General features: G+C 42.6%; 1 long non-coding RNA gene across 1 annotated transcript; it reads right to left on the bottom strand.

Moving 5' to 3' along the window:
• Nucleotides 1-310: 310 nt before the first annotated feature.
• Nucleotides 311-17,225, bottom strand: LOC118352281 (uncharacterized). Its single transcript, XR_004809172.2, has 3 exons — nt 17,127-17,225; nt 6,036-6,266; nt 311-964 (listed from the first exon to the last, which is right to left on the bottom strand). It is a non-coding gene; the product is annotated as an uncharacterized LOC118352281 (long non-coding RNA).
• Between the last annotated feature and the right edge of the window lie 6,894 nt (nt 17,226-24,119).

Below are 24,119 nucleotides of genomic sequence, written 5' to 3'. Positions count from 1 at the left end.
ACAATGATCCATTAGTGTGTCTTAAAAGCATTTTAATCTCTCCCATCCAGTCTTTTTTGTCAAAGAGTAGGTTAGGTTAGGATAGACTAGGATAGAAATGAGGAAAAGATACTGCATCACGCAGAGCAAGGGAAAGTGTTCTAGAACCTTACATTTCAAGAGTGTGTGTATGCGCATGCACCATCATGACATAAATGTATTTCTTACTGTGACTCAAGATCGACTGTTTTTGAAAGCTACTCTTTTATACTGGGCAAATCTAGAACACAGATATATTCCATTTGACCCATTTGACAATGTTTAACAAAGTCTAAATCAGTTGCCAGTCTGTGAATATTGGTAGATTTTTAACTAAGGATCTGAATTTCTGTCTGTTTCTGGCTTCTTTCAAAATGTGAACAGAAGGGTATGGAAAACAGGGTCTCCTTTCCTGCATGGCCAGTATGAAGACCTGGAGAAGAGCAGAGGCTCTCCACTTTACCATAGTCCCCACCATTCCCTGATTGCTCCCAGACACCAAGGCTGAGTGAAAATGATCACCTGTTGTCTTACACAACCCAGCTCTGTTCACTGCATCCCTGGCTCATAGTGTGCATTTGTGTTTGTCACTCCCGTCCAGAAACTGAACTCCATCTGAGCTGAGATTATTCTGTTGTTGTTTTGTTTTGTTTTGTTTTGTTTTGTTTTGTTTTAAAGCACTAGGCCCAACATGGGGCTTGCACTCATAACTTTGAGATCAAGTTACATTCTCTACCAACTGAGCCAGTCAGGAACCCCTGTTTTGGTTTTTATCATATCCCTATAGCAGTACAATAAGAAATATTCAATAAAGTTTAGAAAGAAAGGGCGGGGGGGAGAGAGAAAGCCAGCCTACCAAAGATTGTATTTAGTCAGAGGTGAAGCCAAAGAATTAGTATGGGTTCCTTGATCCTTCATCTCCAGACACAGAAGATATAGCCGTTTTCTTAAAAAAAAAAAAAAAAAAAAAAAAATCATTATTCAGCATTAGCAGTATGTCACTGTTAATCAGATTCAGCAGCCATGTTGTGGAATAAAGATGTTTTTAGCGAATCAAAAAATGCAATCTTGTTTTATCAGTTTTCACTTTTCGTAGAATTAATGCAAATGAGACATGATTTTTGGGAGGCTGCTCGGGCCGATAAGGATGGCAAAAAACCTGCTTGAACTTCCCCTCTGTGGTTAGTTGGCACTCTCTCTGTCTTGTCAACCCCCTCAGCAATGAGTATTTGATGTGCCAGGGGCAAATGAAAAGTAAGTTCAAGGTGACTTGGAATTAGGTAATCAGAACTGGAGGAGCAGGGACACACACACACACACACACACACACACACACAGTACGCATGCACACGTGCACACACACAGAGTCTTTCCACTGCTGAGCAGGGTTTCAATCGGCCTGGTCAGCAAAGGCAAGCTTTCTGTAAATAAACACACTGGGATCTTTCAAGGCCTTGGATTCTGGATGCCACTCCAGGGTCTTGCCAGGGTTGCCAACTCTTATAAGTGTATTTTGCAAGACTTCAAAGCCAGGCGCCCTGGCCACTTGGTTCTTGCAACTGGCAATTAGCGTGCACAATGCCTCCTCTCCCAAAAATGAAGGCTTTATTTAAAAAAAAAAAAAAATAGTTTAAATGGTTCAAAGAGGCCGTGGGGGCGCCTGGGTGGCTCAGTCGGTTAAGCGTCTGTCCTTGGCTTGGGTTATGATCTCAGGGTCCTGGGATCCAGCCCCATGTCCTCAGGCTCCCTGGGGCTCAGTGTGGAGCCTGCTTCTCCTTTTCCCTCAACCCGCCCCCGTCCGCTCCTGTGCTCTCTCTCTCAAATAAATAAATAAAATCTTAAAAAAAATTTTTTTAATTAAAAAAAATAAAAATAAATAAAGAGGCCATGAATAAAGGCTGTGTGGATTTAGAAGCTCTACATGGAGTTAGTAGAGGCTGTCTGTTCTTTGAAAGATTTCTCTCACACCAGTTTTCATGCAGGGAATTCTGGCCCAGCTTGGTTCAGCCAAAAAAATTCTAGAAGAGATTCTGACTCTACCAGAGTTCCCCAAAGTTTAGTCATTCACTCACAGAAGGCCTTTGGGATTTTTGCCACAGCCACAAACCACCTTATTATTATTTACTTAATATTTTTTATTTAAATTGACTCGCCTTTTAATTTAAATTTCTTTAAAAAGAAAAGTTTATATGATCTGCTTTTCTTCCTTAACTCAATTGTGGCTTCCACTGGAAAGTTGAGAAGATATACAGGAGGCACTTGACTTCATGCTACTCAACGTGTGGTCCCTGGTAATGGAGACCGTCAGGCCCCAACTCAGACCCGCTGAATCAGGCTGTATTTAAAAAAAATCCCCCCAGATGACTCACAGGCACATCAGTCTTTGAGAATCCCTGGCCTAAGGGACTAAGTACAGAGAATAAGTCTTAACCAAGGGAGGAATCAATGAAAGAACCAAAGAAAGTCTGAGGAACTTGAGAACTCTGCAACCTTGGTGCAAAGCATGCTGGGACTGGGAGATGCCCTCAGGGTCATCCAGTGACGTCAAGTGCAATTTGGTAACATTCTGGCTTCTTTTCCCGCATTTTATTTTAAAGTAAGCTCTGCACCCAAAGCAGGGCTCGAACTCACAACCCCCAAATTAAGAGTTGCATACTCTACCAACCAAGCCAGGCCCTCTTCCCACATTCTTAATCTATTTGGAGATGGTGATGACCTCATTTTCTGGTTCAGAGGTGGAAACCAGGTTTATGATTGGCCAACAAGAATTTCCCATTCCTCTTGGGTATAGTGACTGGTTCAAGGATGGGGTTGTGATCCAAGTCAAGTCATTGAGGCTCAATTCTTAAAACTTTTGTTGGAACAGTTGCCTAAGAGATACTCATTGCTAAGCAGGGAGTAAGACCGTAGCTTCTTCAGTCATCATTTGGTAAGCTTCTGCCTGAGAATACAGTCAGCACTCAAGAAAATAGAGACAGGGTGCCTGGGTGGCTCAGTCAGTTGACCGTGTGCCTTCAGCTCAGGACATGATCCTGGGGTCCTGGGATTGAGCCCCATGTTGGGCTTCCTGCTCAGTAGCTTCTCCCTCTCCCTCTGCTGCTCCCCCCACTTGTGCTCACTTGCTCTCTCTCTGTCAAATAAATAAGTAAAATCTTTTTAGAAAGAAAACAGAGATAAGAGATGAAAAGAGAGACCAAGTATTGATACTGTTGTTGCCTGGATCCAGCCGTGCCTGAAACTGATGTCCCTGATCTGAGATATGCATGCCAATAAATCTCTCCCTAGCTTTGTTTTTTTTTTCTTGGCTTTCTTTTTCTTACAGGTGGTGGATATATATATGAATGTCTATAATAAATGGCAAGGTATATAACAGACACTATTGTTGGACTACTCAAAAAAATTTTTTTATTTTGTATTTTATTATTTTTTAAATTCTCCCTTTTTATTTTATTATTTTTTTAGATTTTATTTATTTATTCATGAGAGACAGGCAAAGACACAGACAGAAGGAGAAACAGGCTCCCTGTGGTGAGCCCAATGTAGGACTCAATCCCAGGACCCTGGGATCATGACCTGAGCCACCCAGGCATCCCTAAATTCTCCCTTTTTAAATCAGAATTCTGGTTGTGATCGTTTTTTCCCCCTTCCTCCCACTGGCCATGTACTTCCAGCGAGATGGGTTCTGGTCTCAGCCTCAGCCTGAGGAACAGAATGAAGATGGAAAGAGGCCAGTCATGTTGATCCAGACACTTTCCAGTGATCGGTTTGGGCAGTATTCTGTGATATCTTCTGGAGCAACAAGATGAGAGGAAAAATCTGCTGAGTGTTTCTGGGAAAGGTTTTTTTCGTTAACAGAGATACATGACATTTTGACCTGAATGTCTGGAATTGTGGGCATTATTTTGCCACCACAAGTGAACAAAATAGGCTGAAAGAGGCAGAGAAGAAATGCAGAAAGAACTTAGGTCTTGGGACACCTGGGTGGCTCAACGGTTAAGCCCAGGATCATGACCTGAGCTGAAGGCAGATGCCTCACAGACTGAGCCCTCCAGGTGCCCCAATAAATAAATCTTAAACCAAACAAAACACCTTCAGTCCTGACACTGTTTGAGCCCCTGGGAACTCTCTCCCGTGGCTTCCCAACAGTTTCAAGAGTTGTCCTCTTGCTAGCAGATGACTGCAGGAACTAGAAGCTTCACAAACATACACCACCATCTGGGAGAACAGGGAGTTGTATCAGGGCTCTCTCTTAAAACAGAAGAAAACAAGCGGCACCTGGGTGGCTCAGTTGGTTAAATGTCCAACTCTTGATTTCGGCTCAGGTCTTGATCTCAGGGTCATGAGCTCAAGCCCTACGTTAAGTAGGCTCCCAGCATGGAGTCTACTTAAAACATACACAGACACAGAAGGAAGGGTTTTCCCTTTAGAAGCCTCAGCTAATATTTCATATCTCACTGGCTTTGACTTGGTTATGTGCCCATCTGTGAACCAAACACTGATGCTAGGGAAAAGAAGTTGTATCAACTGATTTAAGCCAATCAGAACACAACTCTGGGGCAGCCCGGATGGCTCAGTGGTTTAGCATTGCCTTCAGCCCAGGGTCTGATCCTGGAGACCTGGGATCGAGTCCCACATCAGGCTCCCTGCATGGAGCCTGCTTCTCCCTCTGCCTGTGTCTCTGCCTCTCTCTGTGTGTGTCCCTCATGAATAAATAAAGTCTTTAAAAAATAAGTAAAAGTTTTATTTTTTTTTTTTAATTTATGATAGTCACACAGAGAGAGAGAGAGAGAGAGAGAGGCAGCGGTCTGGCACCTGCCTTTGGCCCAGGGCGCGATACTGGTAGGCCCGGGATCGAATCCCACGTCGGGCTCCCGGTGTATGGAGCCTGCTTCTCCCTCTGCCTGTGTCTCCGCCTCTCTCTCTGTCTCTCTCTGTGACTATCATACAAAAAAAAAAAAAAAAAAAAGAAAGAAAGAACGAGACAGAAGGTGGGAGGAAGGATGGATGGAAAGAAGGAAGGTGGTGCTTAGCATCACAGAGGACTAAGAAAACGTGTAGCATATGACCCCTGCTTTCAGAGAAGGGACAAGTGAGATTCACTACTCCTTAATAGATCAGCTTGGAAGATCTGCCCTTCAGAGCCTACTTTTTATTGAATACTTTATTACAGTAACACTAGCCACTGTAACAAATAAACCCCAACATCTCAGGGTTGCATAACAGAAGTTTCTCTCCTGTTCACGTTGGTCTCCCAGATGACCGATGGCTCTCCAGCATTGTCCATGTTCTGGCGCTGGCAGGGAAAAGTGGGTGGACAAAGCACACACGCTTCCCAACTGCCTGACCCTGAACTAACACATATTGTTTTTGCTCACATTCTATTTGCAAGAACAAATCACATGGCTGTACTCAGACACAAAGGGGGTTGGGAAATGTCCCTAGTTGGGCAGCTGCTCCAGTGAGGATTCTATCCTCAGAGTAACTAGCCATCTCTGCCACTCAGATTTGGCTTCTAATAATGGCAAATATCCACAAGGATGCGGACATTCCTTGATCACGTGTAAGAAATTTAAATTTTTTTAAGATTTTATTAATTTATTCATGAGAGACAGAGAGAGGCAGAGACCTAGGCAGAAGGAGAAACAGGCTCCATGCAGGAAGCCTGATGTGGGACTTGATCCTGGGACTCTGGGTTTATGCCCTGAGCCAAAGGCAGACGCTCAACCACTGAGCCACCTAGGTGTCCCACGTGTAAGCAATTTAAACCATATACCAATGCTTCTCCATCTCAGCACTATTGACCTTTGGAGACAGATAACTCTGTCACAGGGGCTGTCCTGAGCCTTGTGGGATGTTTAGCAGCATCTCTGGCCTCCGCTCACCAGATGCCAGTCACACTCATACCAGAAATGTCTCCAGACACCTGTTCTCTGGAGCACAATGTATTTCCATCTTCCAGAAGGTTCCCTCTGCCCCTTCCCAAACCCACGTAAAGCACTACCCTGAACTCTGCCTACCTTAGTTTTGCCCAGTCTTAGACGTCATAGAAATGGTACCATACAGAATGAACTCTTCTGTGTCTGGTTTCTTTCACTCAAATACCATCTTCCAGATTCAGTCGTGTCAGCTATGGGACTCCTTGGTAGTTCGTTTGTTTTTACTGTTGAGCACTCCACTTTTTTCTATGCCATCCACCTTTTATTTATCTGTCCTCTTGTAGATGCACACTTGCTTGTTTCCAGTGTGGACTATTATGGGAAAAAAAACGATTATGAACATTTTGTTTTAAAGACTTCATTTATTTATTTGACAGAGAACACAAGCAGGGGGAGCGTCAGGCACAGGGAGAGGGAGAAGCAGGCTGCTCATCGAGCAGGGAGCCCAATGCTCAGATCATGACCTGAGCTGAAGGCATACAATCAACTGAGCCACCCAGGTACCCTGTTATGAACATCCTTGAACAAGTCTTTCTGTGGCTGTGTGCACTCATTTTTCTTAACCCAAAAGCGGAATTACTGGATCACCGGGTAATTGTAGTTGTAACTGTAGTTGGCCTTTTAAAAGGCCTAATTTATTGTTTTCATTATTTAAAAAGTAATATATATTCATGAAAAAATGCCAATAATATTCAGAGTAATAATAGTTAAATTTTGTATGGTTTTTACTGTGTGACAAAACACCATTTGAAATGTGGTAGGGATATATTAACTCACTTAATTCTCACAGCAACCCTGTGAAGTAGGCATCACGATCATCGTTGTCTGCTTTGGGCAAGGAGAATCCTGAATTATAGAGCAGGGCAGTCACTTTTGGCTTCTGAGTCTGTGCTCTGATCTTAGCCATACCTGAGCTCAATCACCTACCTGGCCCCAGTATCAGGTGGGAAATAAAAACCTCCTCACACCCTTTCCCTGACCCTTCCACCCAGCCCAGGCTCAATCCCCAGAGGAAACCATTATGAGTCCTTTTTCTGCTGTCTTTCTAGAACAATCTTTGTGTTGAGGCAACTGGTTTACAATGGTTAAGAGATTGAGGTTCGAAGCATCCCACACTTAGCAGTGTGACCTTGGGCATATCTCTGGTTCGTGGTATCTTCTGCATCCCTAAGAGGGGCACTGTCACAGGACCCATCCCCTAGGGTCGTTGCAAACACCAAGGAAGTTGTGTTTGGGGGTTTTGTTTGTTTGTTTTAAGATTTTATTTATTTATTCATGAGAGTCACAGAGAAAGAAAGGCAGAGACATAGGCAGAGGGAGAAGCAGGCTCCATACAGGGAGCCCAATGTGGGACTCGATCCTAGGACCCTGGAATCATGCCCTGAGCCAAAGGCAGATACTTAACCACTGAGCCACCCAGACGTCCCTGTTTGTTTGTTTGTTTGTTTGTTTGTTTAAGTATAAAACACTCAGCCAAGTGTCTGGCTCAAGGTGGACACTCAAGAGATGTTAGCATCCAGTGTCTCCAAGCCCCTAAGAGGCACAGAGGGATTTCACTCAGCTTGTCATACTTCTTTCCCTCCCACCAGAATGATGAAGGTGAAAGCAGGGCCCAGAGAGGCACTCATATTAGCAAGAGAAAGAGGTGTGTGTCTTAGAAACATTCCACTCTGAGAACTTCAGAAGACTGGAGCCTCTTGTTAAGACAGTTCCAAATGCAGTCAAGAGAATTATGGGTTTGAACCACAAACGGGGAACCCCAAGATTGCAAGGCCCCAGGTCTGAGCTGGAGTCTGGGAGACGCAGAGAGGAGGGAGCTGCCTTCCTGATCTCGTCCCCTGGCAGGCCTGGTAGAGACTGCAAAATGAATCAGTGAAGAAAACCCTTTTTTTGGGATGCCTGGGTGGCTCAGTGGTTGAGCGTCTACCTTTGGCCCAGGGCATGATCCTGGAGTTCCGGGATGGAGTCCTGCATCAGGCTCCTTGCATGGGGCCTGCTTCTCCCTCTGCCTGTGTCTCTGCCTCTCTTTCTCTCTCTCTCTCTGTGTGTGTGTGTCTCTCTCCTGAATAAATAAACTAAATCTTAAAAAAACAAAAAACCTGTTTTCTACCTTCACCGACTGTGTGTTTGCTTGGGGGGCAGTAAGCTTGCTTGGCTTTTTGGGAAGGGGCTGTTCCCTCCTGCTTTTCCAGGCTCTTTAAGAATAAACAATAATGTTACAAATATGTGCTGGTAAAATACATTGTCTTTATACCAAATGGAGACATAATGTGTAGCCTGCGGTGGATTTTGGGTTGTTGGGGTTTTTTTTTTTTTTTTCTTTTTTGCAACTTTTTTTTCACTTCATATTTTTGGACATCTTTTCCAGAACAATACACCTATTTCTTTCTAAATTTGTCAGTATGCCATTTTATAGGCAGACCACACAATATATTTGATGAGGTTTTCTCAAACTGCCAAATGATGGATACAGGAGTTGATTATACTGTTTTCTCTCCTTTTGAATGTGTTAGAAATGTTCACTAATAAAATAATAATACAATAAAGGAAAGTTCCATGCTATCATATAATTTTCCTACTTAAGCCTGTAAAGTTGACTCCTCCATTGAAGGCATCCTCGTTTGTACCAATAGAAAACTGCAGTCAAAAATCTGAACACTGGGCAGCCCCGGTGGCTCAGTGGTATAGCGCCCCCTTTGTCCCAGGACCTGATCCTGGAAACCCAGGATCAGGTCCCACATGGGCTTCTTGCATGGAGCCTGCTTCTCCCTCTGCCTGTGTCTGTGCCTCTCTCTCTCTCTCTTTCTCTCTCTCATTAATAAATAAATAAAATCTTTTTTAAAAAAAATCTGAACACTGTCTATGAAATTAGAAATTGGTGAATTAAAGCTACCCAACCATGAACTGGGCAAGATTGCTTTCTCTCTTGTTCAGAGCTCGTCTCAACAGCTACCTGATTCTCTGAAGACTGTTGGGTGAAACAGAGAATAGCTCTCAAAAGTCTATGTTGGATCTTAAGAAAGTGACTCATTGCGAACTCGAGGTCGGGCCCTATGGGTAACTTATAATAAACTTTTATATACCAGTAACTGCACACCAACTCCTCTTGTTAATACTTTATACAAGTATTAACTCATTTAATTCTTTTCATCAATCTCAAGAAATATGTGCTATTATTATACCTGTTTTACAAAAGAGGAAACAAAAGCACAGAGTTTAAATGATTCATCCGAGGTCTCATAGCTAGTGAGAGATTGGGCCAGGACTTGAACTCCATGACCACCTGTTTCATCCTTATCTTCTACTGCCTCTCCATTAATTTATGCATCTCTGGCAATTTATTGGGTATCAGCAGAGAACTGGGGATAGGTTGGAGAGAACAATGAAGATCATTGTGTGGAAATCTGAAGTATCCCTAGAAATAACAGATCATCCAGGAACACCTGACTGGCTCAGTCAGAAGAACATAGGATTCTTGATCTTGGAGTCATGAGTTTGAGATCCACATTGGGGATAGAGTTTACATTAAACAAATAAACAAACAAAAACAAACAAAAAAAACAGGGGTGCCTGGCTGGCTCAATCAGAGGAGCATGTCACTTCTAATCTCAGGTTTGTGAGTTCAAGCCCCACTTTGGGTGCAGAGAGTACTATAAATAAATAAACAAACAAACAAACAGGGGATCCCTGGGTGGCGCAGCGGTTTGGCGCCTGCCTTTGGCCCAGGGCGCAATCCTGGAGACCCGGGATCGAATCCCACATCGGGCTCCCAGTGCATGGAGCCAGCTTCTCCCCCTGCCTATGTCTCTGCCTCTCTCTCTCTCTCTCTGTGACTATCATAAATAAATAAATAAAATTTTAAAATTTTGAAAAATAAATAAATAAACAAACTTAAAAATGCATCACCTGTATTATTTATCTCCCCTGGGAAATAACGCTCATTTAGGGAACTTCGATGTATAAGACACTGTGCTAGCAGAGAAATGCACTGTGATCATCTCATTTATGTCCGCAATAGTCTATGTACCAGGCTCTGTTCTGGTGCTGGGGACACAGCTGTGAAAAGACCAACATGGTTTAAATATATACAAAGCTTAATGGAATTTGCTCTGACCAGTGTCACAGGTAGACTCTGCAGGAGTTCTAGAGCCTAGATCTGGAAAGGCCTGTCCCAGCTGACCCTCCAGCTGAATGCAGCTGCATGAGCAAACCCAGGTGTAACTCACAGAAGGACCCCACAGCAACTCAAAAACATAAGAAAGAGGGATTCTGGGATCCCTGGGTGGCTCAGTGGTTTAGCGCCTGCCTTCGGCCTAAGGTGTGATCCTGGAATCCCGGGATCAATTCCTGCATCGGGCTCCCTGGATGGAGCCTGCTTCTCTCTCTGCCTCTCTCTGTGTCTCTCATAAATATGAAATCTTTTAAAAAAAGAAAGAGGGATTCCTGAATGGCTTAGTCAGTAGAGCATGCAACACTTGATCTGAGGGTTGTGATTTCAAGCTCCAAATAGGGGATAGAGTTTATGTAAAGAAAAAAAAGGCTATAATAAATGGGCTTTTGTTTTGTTTTTAGTGTGTGTATTTTCTGAAGATTGTTTTTTTTTTTAAGATTTTATTTTTCTGAAGTTTTTTTTAAGATTTTATTTTTGGGGTGCCTGGGTGGCTCAGGCAGTTGGGCATCTGCCTTCAGCTCTGGTCATGATCCCTAGGTCTTGGAATCAAGCCCTGCATCTGGCTCCTTGCTCAGTGGGGAGTCTGCTTCTCCTGCTGCCTCTCCCAACTACTTGTGCTCTCCCTTTCCTCTCTCAAATAAATAAATAAAATCGTTTTTTTAAATTTATTTTTAAGTAATCTCTACACCCAACATGGGGTTCAAACTCATAACCCTGAGATCAAGAGTTGCATGCTCCCCCAACTGAGCTAGCCATGTGCCCCAATAAATGATAGCTTTGTGGGTTTTGTTTTGTTTTAAGAATTTGTTTATTTATTCCTGAGAGACGCAGAGAGAGAGAGAGGCAGAGACACAAGCAAAGGGAGAAGCAGACTCCCCACAGGGAGCCTGACGTGGGATCCATCCCAGGACCCGGGATCATGCCACTGAGCCAACCAGGCGTCCCTAAATGATAGCTTTAAGCAATTATGTTTTGGTGTAGTTTGTTACACAACAATAGGTAACTATTATAATAATGAAATTTAGAAAGTACTAAAGACTGGATGCTATAAAATCTATAAACTACCAGATGCTGTAAAATCATCTAATGGAAATATCTGGCTTATCTGGGGATAGGTGAAAACCACACAGTAAAAAGAACATGCACTCCTAAACCAGGCAGACCTTCATTTTGGTTTCTTTTTTTAAAATTAATTAAGTAAGGGGCACCTGGGTGGCTTAGGTAAGCGGCTGCCTTCAGCACAGGTCATGATCCCAGAGTCCTGGGATCAGGCTCCCTGCTCAGTGGGGAGTCTGCTTCTCCCCCCTCCCTCCTCCTGCTTGTTCTCTCGCTCTCTTTCTCTTTCTCTCTCTCAAATAAATAAATAAAATCTTTTAAAAAAAAGTAATCTCTACTACACCCAAGGTGGGGCTCAAGCTCACAACCCTGAGATCAAGTGATCAAGAGTTATGTGCTCCTCAGACTGAACCCTCCAGGTGTCCCCAGACAGACTTCCATTTAAGCCCAATTTGATCATTTATGTGCTGTGTGACCTTAGGCAAATCATAACAGCCTCTCTGAGCCTCATCTGCAAAATGAAGATCATCAGGTCCTGTTAGCTGAGTAGCAAATGAGATAATATATGCAGATACCGTAGACAGAAAACAGACATTCAATAAATGGTGGTAATTTCTTTTATTAAGCAAACCCCAACACGGCATTGGGAGAGGGGAGGGACTTGATTTATCTCAGATCACACAGATTGAAGCAAGGACCAAGAGAGTTGGGTTTTTGTTCTTTGGGTTCTTTGGGGTGTTTTGTTGTTGTTGGGTTTTTTTGTTTTTTGTTTTTTGTTTTTGCTTTATTTGTTTTGTTTGTTCTTGCTAATTCACAGCTTGAGCCTCAAAACGTTAAGAGATGCAACGGGGTTTAAAAACCAGCTTTGTTTTTCTTGGTGCACTAAGACAGAAAACAAAGAACAACAACCAAAAAAACAAAACAAAACAAAAAAACCCTGCATTTCTTCACTTGCGTGGCTTCAGCAAAAGGAAACCAAGCAAGTCAATTAACTTGTGAGTGCCCCAGTCAGGTGGCCAAGGGGCCCTCCTGCCCAGTGCGATCACTTACGGAAGAGCGGAGTCAATACTTGAGAAGGAGCTCACCTGATCATTGTCAAAATGTTTAAACACACCATTACGATGTGCAAACAAGACTTTATCTCTTTGCCACTCATCAAAACCTCCGGTTTAATTCCAGCAGCTTAAGCTTCCAAAGGAATGTGGGGGGGGGGGGGGGGCTGAAATCTACACCTTCCCCCAGGCAGGCTTGGTGCTGAGCAAACAATTTCCCTCCACTGAGTCCTTGCTTCTGACCCTGTGTGCAAGACCTCTGAAGCTCCGTGTCTGGTGAAAGGAGGACTTGTCATTTCTGGGGGTGGACCCAGGCGTCCTGGGACCTGAAGTTTATACAATTGGGGTTGGGGGTAGACGTGGGTGCTTCTTTAAAAAAAAATACAAAATTATGAGTACAAAATTAAGTATAAAGAGGAGTAGTGGGCAGCCCGGGTGGCTCAGCGGTTTAGCACCTGCCTTCAGCCCAGGGTGCGATCCTGGGCTGTTGAGTATAGAGATTACTTAAAAAGAAAATCTTTTAAAAGAATAAAATGAGAAAAGAGAGGTGTCTGGCTGGCTGGGTCGGTAGAGCATGCAGCTCTCATTCTCAGGGTTGTGAGTTTAAGCCCCATGTTGAGCATGGAGCCTACTCAATAGTTTTTTAGGGGCGCCTGGGTGGTTCAGTAGTTGAGCATCTGGCTTCAGCTCAAGGCATGATCCCGGGGTCCTGGGATAGAGTCCCACATCGGGCTCCCCACATGGAGCCTGCTTTTCCCTATGCCTGTGTCTCTCTTTGTCTGTATGTCTCTCATAAATAAAAACAATATTTTAAAAAAATTTTTTGGGATCCCTGGGTGGCGCAGCGGTTTAGCGCCTGCCTTTGGCCCAGGGCATGATCCTGGAGACCCAGGATCAAATCCCACGTCGAGCTCCCTGCATGGAGCCTGCTTCTCCCTCTGCCTGTGTCTCTGCCTCTCTCTCTCTCTCTCTGTGACTATCATGAATAAATAAATAAAATAAAATCTTAAAAAAAATTTTTTTTTTTTGTAATGAGGAAAGGGTACTTTGGTAGTCAGACTCCAAAATGGCACCCAACAAATCTTTGCCTCCTGGCTGTCACACCCTGTGCAGCCCCCACCCCCTCCTCACTCCAGGCCAGTCTGGATGAACCAGAATTCCCCAAAAGGGATGCTACCCCCTCACTTCTGAGATTAGGTTATAAAAGACACTGAAGCTTCTGTCCCAGCTGCTCTCTCTCTCTCTCTTTTTCAAATCACTTGCTTGGGGGGTGAGGGGAAGCCAGCTGCCATGTCATGAGCAGCCCTAGAGCGAGGCCCATGGGGCAACTTCCTACCACAACCACATGAGTAAGCTCAGAAAAATCTTCCAGCCCAAAGTGAGCCTTCAGGTGACAGCAGCCCCAGCAACAGCCCGGCTGCAGGAAGATGAGAGACCCTGATGAGAACCACCCAGCCAAACCCTCCCGGATCCCTGCCCCACAAACTGTGAGATAAACGTTTATCGTTTTAAGCTGCTGACTTTTGAAGCAATTTGTTACATAGTGATAGACAACCTAATACACCGGCTTTAGGAGATGCATGTTGTTTTCTTCTGAGCTCTTTTTAGGTATTACACCAGAAAGGCTCACATACAGACGCTTCCTGCTGACAACCGGCCTTCCATCCCCACCAAAAACCCTCTAGCGCTATTCTGTGTCCCTACTTTCTTTGAGCAGAAACTCGAACTATATTGGTTGAATAAATGAGTAAATAAGACCCATGCAAGAGGGATATTTCATCCTTATTTGATAGTTCAGGAAACAGAAGCTCAGAGATGTTAAGTAACCAGCTTAAGATCCACACAGACAACCTCGATTCCTTAATGGGCAGCCTGTAGTGTCCATTTGTCTAATGTTTTTCATGGTGCCAAGTACACACTAAGTGCCTAATAACTGCAGGTTAACCAAAAGAGTTCATGATGTCGCATGTCTTTATCTAAATCTGGTAAACATCTCTTTAATATAGAAAGAGGAACAATGTGGGGTGGAGAGAGCAGAGAGATTGATATTACCTCCTTTTGGGTTTTTTTGATTTTTTTTTTTTTATATATTACCTCCTTTTGATAAAAAGAAACAGCAATGGAACAATTCAGTATTAGCACAGAAAAATCTAAAAAAACGAACAAAACCACTTCAAAGTGTCCAGAGACTAAAATTCAGAATAAAAGAAGTTTGTATTTCGTTTCATGCATTATATTAAAGAGTTGGGGTGGGGGGGAAAAGTTGGTTTCGTTGGCTTTAAAAGGCTATGTAAAAAACATTTTTTGAAGGCTATGTTAAAAACAATTAATTTATGGTTCTTGTCCCACTTGTTTGAACAATTACAAAATCTCCAGACTGACGCACATGGTTTGGGGTCCAGCTATTCAAGAGTAACCATGGGCAACTCTTGGTGGGCGCTTTCTTCCTTTTAAGTGGTCACTATAAGTTAGTCAAGGTCAAAAGTTACCCATGTGTCCTGGGAGGACACCTGAGGGTGTGGGGTGTCATGGTGAATCATATGACTGCTCTGGCTTCCTCTGAATCCTAGAATTCTCTGAAAAAGCAGTGACCAAGAAGGATTATGGATATTCTAATTAGGCCATATGTAATTTAATTTTGGAGTGGTGAAATTTACCCAGTCTTCTAAATGTTCATTGAATAAACATTAAGTAAGCCTTTGAAAATTAATGGACTTGTCCACTGAGTTATTATTCACAAAAGTCTCTTTAGCCCCAAGCATAGGATCTGGCCCATATTTGATGCCCCATAAATTAATAAAGTTGTTGACTTGAATGTGAGTTAATTAGACATCTAAAAGAGAACGCGTCACTTGGTCTGCCCACAAGCTCCATCTCTTTTATCGCCTCCAGGCCTCTGGACTTGCTGCTCTGCCTAATTATAAGATTTGATTCTCTCCTTTGCCTTGTCTATTGATTTATCCTCCCAACATCCATTTTCCTCTTCTCAGGAAACAAGCACTTATTTCTTATTTTCTTTCTAAAATGTTCTCCGTCTTTACACCCCATCCCACCCCCATTCCGTGTGCTTTGGAGGGCTGATTTCCACTCCAGACTCCAGAGAGGGACCTCTGGGTATGTACCTGGGCCTGATCCAGCAACATATTCAGTCGATCAGATAGAGACATGTGACCCAGTCTGATCCAGTTTGTTTGTTTGTTTGTTTATTATAAATCTTATTTATTTTTTTAAAGATTTTATTTATTCATGATAGACACACACACACACACACACACACGGAGAGAGGCAGAGACACAGGCAGAGGGAGGAGCAGGCTCCATGCAGGGAGTCTGACGTGGGACTCAATCCTGGGACTCCAGGATCACACCCTGGGCAGAAGGCAGGTGCTTAAACCGCTGAGCCACTCAGGCTGCCCATAAATCTTATTTCTTTAGAGCAATTTTAGATTCCACTCAAAATTAAGTGGAAAGTACAGAGTTGTCATATTAACCCTTGTCCCCTCTATACGCACTTTCCTTGCTATCAACATCCATCACTAGAATGGTGCATTTGTATGATCAGTGAACCCACACTGATACATCATTATCAACCAAACTCCATATTTAGCATTAGAGTTCACTCTTGGTGTTATAGATTCTCTAGATGTAGACAACTATATAATGGCACGGATCCAGCATTATAGTATCATACAGAATCGTTTCACTGCCCTGAAAATCCCCTGTACTCCACCTATTCATCCCTCCTTCCCCCAACCTCTGGCAACTACTGATCTTTTTACTGTCTCTAGAATGTTTTAGCTTTTCCAGAATGTCATATAGTTAGAATTATGCAGCAAGCAGCTTTTTCAGATTGGCTTCTTTCACTTAGCAATATGCATTTAAGATCCCTACATGTCTTTTCCTGGCTTGATAAGTTACTTCATTTTAGCTCTAAATATTCCACTGTGTGGATATACCGTATTCACCTACTGAAGGAAACCTTGGTTGCTTACAAGTTTTGGCCATTAGGAATAAATCTGCTATAAATATACATGTGCAGGGTTTTGTGTAGATGTCAATTTTTTCTTTTTTAAAGATTTTATTTATTTATTCATGAGAAACACAGAGAGAGAGGCAGAGGGAGAAGCAGGCTCCCTGCGGGGAGCCCAATGCAGGACTTGATCCCAGCACCCTGGGATCACAACCTGAGCCAGAGGCAGATGCTCAACCACTGAGCCACCCAGGTGCCCCTAGATGTAAATTTTCAACTAATTTGAATTTAACCAAGGAGTACATGGTTGGATTGTATGATAAGAGCATGCTTAGTTTTGTTTGTTTGCTTGTTTTTTTAAGATTTTATTTATTCATTTCATAGAGCGAGCACACACATGAGTAGGGGGAGAGGTAAAGGGAGTTGGAGAGGGAGAGAATCCCAAGCAGACTCTGTGCTGAGTGCAGAGCCTGACATGGGGCTTGATCCCATGACCTGAGCAAGTGACCAAGAGTCAGACACTTAACCAACTGAGCCACCCAGCACCCCACAAGTATGCTTACTTTTGTGAGAAATTTCCAACTGTCTTCCAAAGGGGTTATAACATTTTTACATTCCTGCCAGAAATGAATGAGGGTTCCCATTGCTTCACTTTCTTGCCAGCATTTGGTGTTGTCAATGTTTTTGATTTTAGCCCTTCTAGTAGCTGCTTGGTGACTTACAGATTTAGTTTGTATTTCCCTGATGACATATGATATAAAGCATCATTTTATATATTTATTTGGCATCTGTATATATTCTTTGGGAAGGTGTCTGTTCTGGTCTTTTGCCTATTTTTGAAATCTGCTTGTTAGTTCTCTTACTATTGAGTGTATAGGAGTTCTTTGTATATTATTGGATAATAAGATTTCACTAGATACTCACCCTTTATCTCCAATTCAACTTTTCCTGGTTTCAGTTACCTAAGATCAACTTTGGTCCAGAAACAGATGATCCTCCTTCTGATATAACCTTAGAAAGTCAGTAGTAGCCTAACGTTGCATCACAATGGCTATGGCATTCACCTCACTTCATCTCAGCATGTAGACATTTTATTATCTCACATTACCACAAGAAGGATGAGTATAGTACAATAAGATATCTTTTTTAAAAAGATTTATTTATTTATTAAAGATTTATTTGTTTGTTTGTTTATTTATTTATTTATTTATTTATTTATTTATTTATTTATTTATGATAGAAAGAGAGAGAGAGAGAGGCAGAGACACAGGAGGAGGGAGAAGCAGGCTCCATGCCGGGAGCCAGATGTAGGACTCGATCCCGGGACTCCAGGATCATGCCCTGGGCCAAAGGCAGGTGCTAAACCGCTGAGCCACCCAGGGATCCCCCAATAAGATATCTTGAGAGAAGATCACATTCACATAACTTCTATTAGAGTGTGTTGCTATAATTGCCTTATATTAGTATTAGTTATTGTTGTCCCTAGCTTACTGGGCCTTATTTATAAATTAAATTTTATCATATGTACATCTGGAAAAAAACAGGGTGTATATATGGGGTTCGGTACTCTTTGTGGTTTTAGGCATCCACTGGCAGTCTTGGAATGTATCCCTTATGGGCAAGGGACTACTGTGTGTCTTTTGCAAATGTTTTCTCCAGGCTGTGCTTGTCTTCTTGTTCCCTTGACAATCCCCAAACTCCTGTTGGATCATCCAGGAAAATGGTGATCTCTCTGCTGAGGTTGCTGACATGAGATAGAAGCCAGGAGCGGCTGGCAGTTTATCTTCCAACCACAAGAGAAGAGTCAGCCTGAGCCTGGAGTCAAGAAGTAAATGAGAATAGACAGTTCGCAGACAAAAAAAAGGGAACAAATGGCTCATAAACATATAAAAATAAGATCAACTCTTTGGAGAAATGAATTTGAAGCGATAAAGTGGTGTCATTTTTCATCTATCAGACTTTCAAAATGAAAACATAATTATAACACGATGCATTGCTCAGGATGTGGGGAAAATGGCACTGTCAATTAGACTCAGGTCTGGATGTAAGTAAAAGACATGTGACAAATTGGTGACTCAAGTGATCTGGAGTTTATTTCTCTTATGATGTAAAAGAAGTCTGTGGGTCAGCTGGGGAGAGCCGGTATGGTGAGTCCATTTTCCTCAGGGACCTGGTGTCTATTTGCCTGCTTTATCTAGCTCTCCATTCGAGTCCCACAACTCTACAGCACTGGCTGGAGCACATCTGTCCTATCTCCATCCCAGGCTGCAGAAAGCAGGGAGAGAAAGGGAAGAGCACATCCTCTCCTTTCTGGAAACCCCACCACCACTTCCAGTCACATCTCGCTGGATGGAGCTTAGTGAGGTGACTAGACCTAACTGCAAGGGAAGCTGGGAAATTTACTTTTATTCCAAGTGGCAGTATACTAGAATAAAAATTGGAATTCTGGGCACCTGGGTGGCTCAATGGTTGAGCGTCTGCCTTTGGCTTAGGTGGTGATCCTGGGGTCCCGGGATCAAGTCCCACATCGGGCTTCCTATACGGACCCTGCTTTTCTCTCTGCCTATGTCTTTGTCTCTGTGTGTGTGTGTGTGTCTCATGAATAAATAAATAAAATCTTAAAAAAATATATTTGGAGTTCTGTTAATACGAAAAAAAGAAAGAAAAGAAAAGAAAAAAGAAAAGAAAAAAGAAAAGAAAAGAAAGGAAAAGAAAAGAAAAGAAAAGGAAAAAAAACTGTTGGGAAGTGAGTAGGTATTCTCAAACACTCTTGGCAGTAGTATAAATTGGTATAAACTTTATATCCTTCCCTGTTGGTTTTCAATAAATTGCTCCCTTTGATTCCCACCACATCTCATTATCTGTCCTTTTTCCACATTTCATTATAAGTCCCTGGTTTTTGGGTTTGGTTTGGTTTGGTTTTCAGATAAGGAAAGTGAGACAACAGATGAAGTAGCCCAGCCAAGGACACTGTATTAAGCAGGATTCTCAACAGCAAGTGATAGAAAGTCAAATCAAATTGTGAGAATTCACAGGCTCACCTGACTGCTAAGGTCAGGGGTAGCAGCACTTTCAGGTATGAATGGATCCAGTCAGTGAGTCAGGACTCTCCTCTCCTTGTTCATCTCCTGGTCCATTTCCTGTGTGCTGCCTTCATTCTTGGAAGGCAGCTCAGCTCACCACTATACCACCAACGCTGTACAGTTTCATTCTTTGATAGGCTTTCCCCATATGGTGGCCCATAGCAGATAAAACCCTACATCCCGTCACATCATGGTAAAGAAAAAAAAAAAAAAAAAACAGCACTTCTTTTCTGGTATTTCTAGTAAACATCCCAGAACTGACTCTCACTGGACTGTCTTTGGGTCACATGCCCATCTCTAAGTCCATCACCAGAGCCTGAGATGAGCCAATGCTGGTGTCCAGGCAGAGCTGAGTCACTTGCTTATTCTTAGAGCCCAAGGATGGGGGTCAGCCCCACTGGAACCAGAGAGGCCAAGAGGAGGAGGGGAAATCCCCCTGGAAACTTGGAGCGTAGTTTCCAGAAAGAGGAAAGGTTGCTAGGTAGACTAAAGTCTGAACATCTACTGCTGTGGAGCGCCAAATGAGGGCAGGACAGCACCAGCAGCGCGGTCCCCAAGTCCTGGTTCGCGGGGTACCACAGCCACCCCAGCTCCCTCTGTTGCTTAGGAACTCACTTTTAAGAAATCACAAAATGTAAACATAGACTAAAGGAGAAGTCGTCAGAGGAGACTCGCACACGAAGGCCCCTGGAAAACCTTCAACTCTTGGGCTTCATTACCTTAGTCACCTTGTCAAAAGCTTTAAAACCTGATGAATTACATTCCCAAGGACTGGAACAATTTGCAGATGTGATCAAGAAAATGCTGTCAGTAATCTTTGAGAAATCATGGGGCTTGGGGGCAGTTGGAAGATTGGAGTCAGCATCCCTAATCCTGCAGACGGATAGTCTGGACTCGGAGTCTTCATCCTTTTCTTTCTGCTGGATTCCTCTCCTTTTTTATCCCCCCCTTTTTAAAAAATATTTTATTTATTTATTCATGAGATACACAGAGAGGCAGACAGATAGGCAGTGGGGAAACAGGCTCCTCGCAGGGAGCTCGATGCGGGACTTGATCCCAGGATCCTGGGATCACAACCCCTGAGTCACCCAAGTACCTCTCTTTTTTTAAAAAAGACAGTTTTATTGCAGTCTAATTTACAGATAATAAAATTCACCCTTTGAAATGCACAGTTCGATGATTTTTAGCAATATTTCAATAAAATGCCATTTTTTTCACCATTTCAGGAAAACCTCTCTGCTGTTTATCTTTAATCCCCATGCCCACCCCCAGCCCCAGGCAACCACTAATCTACTTTCTATCTTTGTCCATTTGCCTTTTCTGGATATTTCACCTTCTTTTCTTTAGATGGTCATATTTTTATTGCTTTTTAACATATTTTGGCTCCAAAAGCCAGACATTCATGGTAAAAAGTGCAAATGACACAGAAGGGAATAAAGATGGACGTTTTCCTGGCAACCCTGCCCTTCAGAGATCTGCTGTAAACAAATCACGATGTATTTACTTATCCCTCTGGATATTTTTGCCTGGTTCGTCTTAAACATCAGTTAGCTCATATTGTGCATATTTCTACTGTGATTTATTTATTTAGTTAGTTTGTTTATTAAGCAAACTCTACATCCAATATAGGGCTTGAACTCACGCCCCTGAGATCAAGCTACACGTGCTCTACGGACTGAGCCAGCTGGGAGCCCCTCCACTGTGCCTTAGGGAGCCCTGGTGTCCCTCTTCTCTGGATAGTACTACCCATATCTTTCCTGTGTAAAGCATCTTTCACTTACCTTGAATCCTTATAGACCAACTCCAGGAGAGGGAATTGTGGCTCAAGCATGGCCAACTATCTCCCTTTTGCTGAAGCTGTGGGAAAGTGAGGGGGGCACCTGGCTGGCTCAGTCCACAGAGTACGTGACTCCTGATCTCGGGGTTGTGAGTTCAAGCCCCAAGTTGGGCTTAGAGATTACTTAAAAATAAAATCTAAAAAAAAAAAAAAAAAAAAAAATGTGGGACAACGGGGGGTTGTTTTCACCTCCAACCATAGGCCCTGCCTTGTGCTGTGCTATTTACAAGTCATTTTTAAAACTTGCGCATATATTTTGGGGACAACTTTCTGCATCAGTACATAGACCTTCACCATATTTATTTTAATGATTATATAGCCATACTGTTTACTTGTGTCATGTTTAATTTAAACAATTTTCTGGGACCATTCTTCTTGACCATGATCTTAAAGAACATAGACCAGTGTTTTTCAAACCTGAGGTTTCAATCCATTAGTAGGTTATAAAATCAATTTCTGGGTTATGACTAATATTTTATTTATAAGCAGACTAGACTAGACCAAAATGGAAAGAAATATAATGCGGGGGTGGGGGTGGAGCACCTGGCTGGCTCAGTCAGTGGAGTGTGCGATTCCCCGCTCTCAGGGTTGTGAGTTTGAGCCCCATGTTGGATGTAGAAATTACTTAAATAAAATCTTTTTTTTTTATATTTTATTTATTTATTCATGATGGACACAGAGAGAGAGAGGCAGAGACACAGGCAGTGGGAGAAACAGGGTCCATGCAAGGAAGCCTGATGCAGGACTCAATCCCGGGACTCCAGGATCATGCCCTGGCCGGAAGGCAGCTGCTAAACCACTGAGCCACCCAGGGATCCCCAAATAAAATCTTTAAATTAAAAAAAAAATTTTAATGAAAATGATGGGGCACCTGGGTGGCTCAGTGGTTGAGGGTCTGCCTTCAGCTCAGGTCCTGATCCCAGGATCCTGGGATCGAGTCCACATCAGGCTCCCCACAGGGAGCCTGCTTCTCCCTCTGCCTGTGTCTTTGCCTCTCTCTCTGTCTCTTGTGAATAAATAAATAAAATCTTAAAAAAAAAAAAAAGAAAGAAAATGATGGAACAACATAGAAAGTACCAGGATGCACTAAATGACATATGTTAAAACCAATGCTTTTATTTTAGTATGTGTGTAAACACATGTATGCAGGTCACAGAATAAAATTTATAGTTTACTGTGGATCATTGTCCAAAAGTTTGAAAAATACAGCTATTGACTATCATTTTATGACTTTTTACACAGGTCTGTTTTCTCTCATAAACCAAGAACTGAACTTTCAAGGGATCATGTATCCTTTTATACTTGTTTTATTGGCGAAAAAGTGCTCTTCCCACCATCAAGACAACAAAAACATAAAGCCTTGATAGTTTCAGTAAAAGTTAAAGGTAGTTCTAGGTCATTTTGGTTTTGTGTTAACATCAGATACTTTGAATTTTTAATAAGATAAGGAAAGGGGGGTTGGGATCTGTTTTCATTCCAATGGCCTCACTGGCTTAGAGAGCAGAGAGACCCAGACAGGTGGGGCAAAGGTCTTATTTAAGTTTACAGAAGCCTTGGCTTTTCTAATGTTCTTTAAGAAAAAGCAAGAACTCCCAGTTTACTTTTGAGTTTTTCATGAGCTTTTTCATTTTAAAAGTTCTCATGGGGAGAGGGGAAGCATCTGGCTGGCTCAGTCAGTAGAGCATGTAACTCTTGATCTCCAGGTCATGAGTTCAAGCCCCATGTTGGGTGTAGGGTTTACTTAAAAACAAAAGTCCTTGTGGGATGGCCATTCCATATTAAAATAGACACTTCTATCTCTACAAGCAAGCATGCAAATGATTATTTTGTTCTTTAACCTAGAACAAGGAAGCGCCTGGGAGGCTCAGTTGGTCTGCTTCGGCTCAGGTCATTATCCTAGGGTCCATTATCCTAGGATTGAGCCCCAAGTTGGGTTCCCTGCTCAATGGAGAGTCTGCTTCTCCCTCTCTTTCTGCCCCTCCCCCTGCTCACGTTCTCTCTCCCCCTCTTTTAAGTAAATCTTTCAAAAATAATAATAATAATAATCTAGAACAGGGATCTAAAAACTGTTTATATAAAGGGTCAGATAAATATTTTAGGGTTTGTGGTTCCTCTTCCTCATTGTCTTAGCTCTGCCATGGTAGGCCCAAAACACAAATGAATGAGTGTGGCAGATTTTCAATTCACTTTATTGGTGGACACTGAAACTTGAATTGTATATAATTTTCATGTGTCAACAAAATTATTCTTTTGATTTTTTTCCCCAACCATTTAAAAATAAAAACACATTCTTGGGGATGCCTGGGTGGCTCAGCGGTTGGGCATCTGCCTGCTGCTCAGGGCATGATCCTGTTCTGGGGTCGAGTCCCACATCAGGCTCCCTGCGAGGAGCCTGCTTCTCCCTCGCCTAGGTCTCCGCCTCTCACTTAGTGTCTCTAATGAATAAATGTGTCTCTCATGAATAAATAATTAAAATCTTTAACAAAACAAAACACAACCTTAGCTTACCGGCTGTGCAAAGAATATGGGTTAGTGAAAGGAATTTGTCCACTTCCTAGCTTCTTTCTTTCTTTCTTTTTTATTATTTTTTTTTAAAGTAGGCTCCATGCTGGGTGTGGAACTCAACATGGGACTTGAACTCATCACCCTGAGACCAAGACCAGAGCCAAAATCAAGAGTCAGGTGCTTAAAGGAATGAGCCACCCAGGTGCCTCGACTTTTTATTTTTTTATTCTTCTTTCTTTCTTTCTTTTCTTTTCTTTCTTTCTTTCTTTCTTTCTTTCTTTCTTTCTTTCTTTCTTTCTTTCTTTCTTTCAGTAAGCTCTGTGTCCAACGTGGGGCTTGAACTCACAACCCTCAGATCAGGAGTCATATGCTCTACAAACTGTGCCACCCAGATACCCCAATATATTCACTTTTTTTTTTTTTTTAAGATTTCATTTATTTATTTATTCATGAGAGACACACAGAGAGAGAGGCAGAGACACAGGCAGAGGG

The sequence above is a fragment of the Canis lupus genome, chromosome 24, assembly GCF_003254725.2.
Source record: "Canis lupus dingo isolate Sandy chromosome 24, ASM325472v2, whole genome shotgun sequence".
Lineage (NCBI taxonomy): Eukaryota > Metazoa > Chordata > Mammalia > Carnivora > Canidae > Canis > Canis lupus.
The sequence above is the reverse complement of the archived record's forward strand: the minus strand, read 5'-3'. Positions and strand labels throughout refer to the sequence as shown.